This window comes from Ursus maritimus, unplaced genomic scaffold (genome assembly GCF_017311325.1).
Source record: "Ursus maritimus isolate PB19 unplaced genomic scaffold, ASM1731132v1 scaffold_22, whole genome shotgun sequence".
Taxonomy (NCBI): domain Eukaryota; kingdom Metazoa; phylum Chordata; class Mammalia; order Carnivora; family Ursidae; genus Ursus; species Ursus maritimus.
Genome location: NW_024424675.1, coordinates 3,704,229 through 3,710,792, shown reverse-complemented (window position 1 = coordinate 3,710,792; position 6,564 = coordinate 3,704,229). Strand labels below are relative to the sequence as shown.

Below are 6,564 nucleotides of genomic sequence, written 5' to 3'. Positions count from 1 at the left end.
CCTCCATCATCAACTATTCCAGTGCTGGCAAAATAAGTATGTGAACTGAAAGGGAATGATGGCAGGTTTCGGGGTCATGCATGGGCTCAACAGAATGGGATCTCTCTCACCCTGGCTAATGCTGCTACTGAATGTCCAATATGCCAACCACAGGGACTAATGGTCCTATTTATGGCACCATTCCTCAAGGGGACCAACCAGCTGCTTGATAGCAGGTTAATTACGCTAGACCTCTCCTACTCTGGAAGGAGTGGCCATTCATCTTGACCAAAGCAACATACATTCCAAGTATGAGTTTGTTTGTCCTGTCCTCAGGGTCTTGGCTAGAAGCATGCTTATAGGGCTTACAGAGTATTTGATCTACCAACACAAGATCCCTCATTATGTCACATTGGACCAAAAGACCTACTTTACAGCAAAGGTGGTCCTTCAATTGTCTCATGTCTGTGGGGTCTACTGGTTCTTTTGCATTCAGTACCACAAAGAAACAGGCAGCGTGACAGAGTAGTTAAATGACCCTTTCAAGGCACAACCAATGTGCTAGCTGAGAAACAACATCATGTAAGAATGGGTCTCTGTCCTCCAGAATGTGGCACATATCCTAAATCAATGGTGATTATGTAGTACTGTGTTTCCAGTAGGTGAAATCAATAGATCTGGAGTGAACATAGAAGTGGCCCCATACACCATCACTTCCAATGATTTACTTGGAGAATCTGTACTTCTATCTCTGTAATTCTAGGTTCTGTGGTTCTAGACATTCTGGTTCCCAAGAAAGGGAACACTCCACCAGGGGATGCAAGTGTCCTACTAAACTTTAAGATATGAACACCAACTTCGGGATCCTCATGCCAAAAGACTAGCAAGCGAAGAGATGGGTCACCATCCCGGCAGGGTAACTGACCCTGATCAGGAACAGGTGGGGCTGCTGCTACATAGTGGGGTAGGGAGGAACATGTGGGATACCCAGGTGACCCATTGGGTGCTTCTTAGCTTTTCCCTGACCAGTTTTGGTGATAAACAGACAAGAGCAGCAACAGTCTGCAAAGGGCATGGAGACTAGAGGTTCAGACTCCCCAGAGATGAGTCCTCCTGGGTCACCCCATCAGGTAAGCCACTGAGGCCAGGAGAGGTGCTGGCTGAGACTGAGAGAAATCAAGAATGGAAAGCAAGGGAGGGGAAAAATGAGTATCAACTGCAGTCCCAAGACAGCTGGAGCACCAAGTTCATCTAACTTTCCTCTTGTAATTACATTTCCCCAGGAAAAAACAAGGAGAATCCTGAAGGGGTGAATTGACAGTGCAGCAAGTGAACCTCAGAGGACAAGGGGCATTCTATGGTGGATGCTGTGAGACCATCCAGAGTCCCTCTTTATGACTGAGGCACAACTGTATGGCGGCATGGCAGGTGCCTACTTAGGGCTTACTGTTGAGTCCCTCCCCAGAGACAGCCATTAGCTGAAGGGAGCTGCCTGGCCCAAGTATCTGTCCCTCCTTGGGGACAACCTATATCTATATTGACTGGTACTGAAGGGGCACAACTTAAAAGATTGCTAGTCTTGAATCTAAATATATTCCTTTGAGATAGTATCACTAAATTGAGGTCTACAGAAGTGCATTCATTCACTTGGCAAATACTTATTAAGCATACACTGTATACCTTAATTATTCCAAGAACTTGGTATACATCAGTGAACTAAACACACAATTCCTGTCTTCATGGAGTTTACATTCTAGTGGGAGGAGACAGTAGTCAACAATCCACATAATAAGACAGTGAATTATATGGTATAAAGAAAAAAGAACAAGGTAAGAGAGATAAGGAGTACAGGGAAATGGAGAATAGTTACAGTTTTAAATAGCCTTGTCTAGGTAGACCTCCCTGAAAAGGTGACGCTGAGCCATCTTGAAGGAGATGAGGGAGGGAGCTGTGTGATTATCTGGAAGGAAACTGTAGCAGGCAGAAGAGACGGATCAGCTAGGCTCATACCTGATGTGTTCAGGAGACAGCCAGGAGAGCATGCAGCCACTGGCAGTGAGCAACAGGGACTGCAGTACAAGAGGAGGTCAAGAGGTAAACAGGTGGAGGATACAGGGGCCCACCTTGTAGGCCATTGTGTGAGGGTCTTGACTTACACTGAGGGAAATGGAGAGCCAGTGAAAGGTTTGATCAGAGGACTAACATGATCACTTCCATTTTAACAGGATTTTTCGCTCTGCTTTGCTGAGAAGAGACCGGTGGGGGAAGGTAGAAGCATAGACACCAGGAGATAAACTAAGAAGCTCTGGCAATAGTTCCAGTGAGACATGACGGTGGCTTAACAGGGTAACAGTAGAGGTAAATGAGGAGATTCTGGATATATTTTAAACATAGAACCAATCTGATTCCTTGGTGTATTGATGGGGGTGTGACAGAAAGAGTCATGGATGACTCCAAGGTGCTCTGTGTAAGTCACTGGAAGGATGGAGTTGGGGGAGGGGTGTCAGAAGTTTTGGACATATTTGGCCTGAGAGATCTAATAGACTCAGAAGCAGACCCTGCTGGTGCTCCATTGACAAGCTGGAAGTGCTTGGGAGTTTGTGTCCCCACCCCCAAAGCCACCCTTGGACAATGACTGATGAGTGCAAGAATATAATAGCCCAGCTCCAATTTCTTGCACTGTGACAAACTTCAAGCCATAACTCACACTCCAGAGCACCTTTGTGGGACCAAGCTGAAGCCACCTTCTGCAGCTTTGCATGGTATTATCCCTTGCTTGGTTTCCTCACCTGCTCTGTCCCTGTCCTGCTTCCCCCACTGCCTTACTAGTTTCTCCTAAGAGTGGCCCCTTATAGATCATATACACAAACCTTCATCTAAGGTCTGCTTCTGAGGAACCAGACCTAAAATGACATCCAAGCAGAGATAGATATATGAAGGAGATAGATGGATATATGAATCTGGAGTTCATCAGAGGGCTTTTGGCCAGAGAAATAAATTTGGATGTCAACTACATATAAATGTACTTAAAGGCATGACCGTGAGAGTGACTTGGTATTATTCTTTCATCATAGACATGCTTTCATCTTGAAAGTAATTCAGGGAATCAAAAGGCTGATTCCTTTTTAAATATTATTAAATTGTAATTATAATTTAATTATAACAAAATGTCAGAAGTTGATACTTGTTAAAGATGGGCTGTGCATTTATAGAGGATCATTATATTACTCTTTTTACTTGTGTGCATGTTTGAAAATTTCCACAATGAAAATCACACAAGCAATATATACATATGCTCTCCTTTAGAAAAAAGAAATAATTGGGGGAATTCAGGAAGGTAGTCAAAAGATACAAACTTTTAGTTATAAGATAAATAAATACTAGGGATATAACATAAAACATGATGGCATAATTAATGCTGCTATAAGGTATATGGGAAAGTTGTCAACAGAGTAAATGCTGAGTTTTCATCACAAGGAAAAAATAATTTTTTGCCATTTGTTTTTATTGTACGTGTGTAAGATGATGGATGTTAACTAAATTTATTGAGGTAATTATTTCACAATATACATAACTCAAACACTTATGCTGCATACCTTAAACTTCATAGTGATGTATGTCAATTATATCTTAATAAAACTGGTAAAAAATAATTACATAGTAAAAAACTAAAAATAATAGAAATTTCCATCAACAATAGATATGTAAATTGTGGTTTACTGAAACAGCAATGATTATGATGAACTACCTGTAACAATATGAGTGAATAAATCTTATAAACATAATGTTGCAAGAAATGTACACAAAAGACTATATACCATTTATGTAAAACTCGAAACAGGTAAAACTAATCCATGCCATTAGATAAGAGTGTTTTACCCTTGGGAAGGTATTGACTGAAGGCTACATCAAGGAGATTTCTGTGATGCTAGTAATGGTCTTTTCTTGGATTTGGTGCTGGTTACGTGTGTGAGTCCACTTATTCAATATTTACATTGCGTTGTGAACATGCTGAGATTTTACCCTGCCACAATCTCATGGATGCCAGCGGAAGACATGAGACTCCCAGATCAGAGACAAAGGACTTTATTACTCGCAGAAATCATGTGTTTCATGTTTGCATCAGTTCCCTTTGACCTCTAAGTACCGTGGGGGTGACATGAAGGTGAGCCCAGGTGGATGCAGCATACACACTGGGTTTGCAGCAGACCTGAGGGACCCTAGGCTTAGGAAATCTCAGTCTTTTAAAGGGGCTGCAAACAAACTGCTCAAACTTTGTCCCAGAGGGGGACATTATCTTTGCTACATTGGCCAGCAGACAAACCTTTCCTTGTCTCAGAGAGAAACCATTCCTGTGTTCCAAGACTGCTGTACAAACATCCTTGAACAGATAGTCTGGAACAAAAGTTGTTGGTGCCTCCGCTCACAAGACGTGAAGTATAAATACAACACCCATGGAAAATTGCCTCCCAACAATTTTGCAATAAAAATGTACATTTAAAAAAATCATGGCTTTCTGCTCCTCCCTGTTCAACAGACAGCTGCATCTTCTGGTGCAGTGCCAGCCTCATCCCCAAAACATGATGCTGAAGGTCAGAGTAAATGGATTTGGCCTTATTGGGCTCGTGGTCACCAGGTCTACCATTCACTCTGGCAGAGTGGATATTGTTGCCATCAATGACCCCTTCATTGACCTCAACTACATGGTCTACAAGTTCCAGTATGATTCCACCATAGCAAATTCCACAGTACAATCAAGGCTGAGAAAGGGAAACTTGTCATCAATGGAAAGCCCATCTCCATCTTCCAAGAGTGAGATCTCCCTATCAAATGGGATCATGCTGGTACTGAGTATATTGTGGAGTCCACTGGGGTCTTCATCACCATGGAGAAGGCTGGGGCTCACCTGAAGGGTGAAGCCAAGAAGGTCATCATATCTGCCTATTCTGCTGATGCCCCCATGTTTGTGATGGGCATGAACCATGAAAAGTATGACAACTCCCTCAAGATTTTCAGCAATGCCTACTGCACCACCAACTGCTTGGCCCTTCTGGACAAGGTCATCCATGACAACCTCAGTATTGTGGAGTGACTCATGACCACAGTCCATGCAATCATTGCCTCCCAGAAGACCATGGACAGCCCCCTGGGAAGCTGTGGTGTGATAGCTGAGGGACTGCCCAGAACATCATCCCTGCTTCTACTGGCACTGCCAAGGTTTTAGCAAGATCATCCCTGAGCTGAATAGGAAGCTCACTGTCATGGCCTTCTGTGTCCCCACGCTCAACACGTCAGTCGTGGATCTGACCTGCTACCTGGAGAAAGCTGCCAAATATGACAACATCAAGGTGGTGAAGCAGGCACCAGAGGGCCCCTCAAGGGCCTTCAGGGCAACACCGAGGACCAGGTTGTCTCCTGTGACTTTTAACAGTGACCACTTTGTCAACCTCATTTCCTGGTATGAAAATGAATTTAGTTACAGCAACCAGGTGGTGGACCTTATAGTCCACATGGCCTCCAAGGAGTAAGAGAGCTCCCTGGACCACCAGCCCCAGTGAGAGTAAGAGAAAAAGAGAGGCCCTCAGCTCTTGGGGAGTCCTTGCCTCAACTCATCCCCCAACACACTGAGAATCTCCCAACCTCCACAGTTTCCATCCCAGACCCCTGAAGAAGGGAGGGGGCTTGGGAACCTCTACCTTGTCACATGTCATCAATAAAGTATGCTATATCCCCTCCAAAAAACTCATTTGAGTAAATCATTACAGACAAGGCTAAAGATAAAGTTTCTTTGACCATTTCCCTTTTCCGAGTCAAGAAGTGATTAATGTTGGGTGCATTCCTTTCTAGACTATTAGCTATACAATATCTACATATGTATGCCTATGTATGCCTGTACATGCCAATATACATATGTATAGTATGTATATAGATATATATAGAAAGAGAGAGAGAGAGAGAAACAGAAAAGAGGGATTTGGAGCACAGTATGGAATAAGTTAAATATATGACATCATATTCTACATAGCATTCTGTAACTTACTATTTTCACTTAGCAAGGTCTTCGTATTTCTTCCCTTTTCTGTTTCCTTGTCACTACATACACACAGATTTTCCCCTTTCTTCTAAATTTTCTGCATAGCGAGCCATGGTATGGGTGCACTACAGTTCAATTAAACATTCCTCTTTGGGATGTATTCAGTTTTTGCTGTTCCTTTGTTTTTTGGATTTTTTGTTTTCGGGTTTTTTTTTTTTTTGCTATTACAAACAGTACTTCAATGACCATTGTCAGACAGGTCTCCTTATACATTTGTACAAATATTTCCCTAGGGTGGATTCCAAGGAGGACTGCTGCCAAATTGCCCTCAAAAACCATTGTTCCAGTTATCTCACTAGTAGTTTATGAGTGCCCATTTCCCCATGAACTTGCCAACAGTGTACATATTGTTGATTTTAATTTTTGTCAATTGGAAAGGAGAGGAAAATGACGTCCTGTTGAGGTTTTAATTTGCATTTCCAAGATCTCTAGTAAAGCTGAGCATATTTGCCTACCTCATTTCTTAGATCACCGTATCTTAATATTTATGT

General features: G+C 42.7%; 1 pseudogene; it reads left to right on the top strand.

Moving 5' to 3' along the window:
* The first annotated feature begins 4,544 nt into the window (after positions 1 to 4,544).
* On the top strand, positions 4,545 to 5,507 carry LOC103677850 (annotated as a pseudogene).
* Positions 5,508 to 6,564: the final 1,057 nt, after the last annotated feature.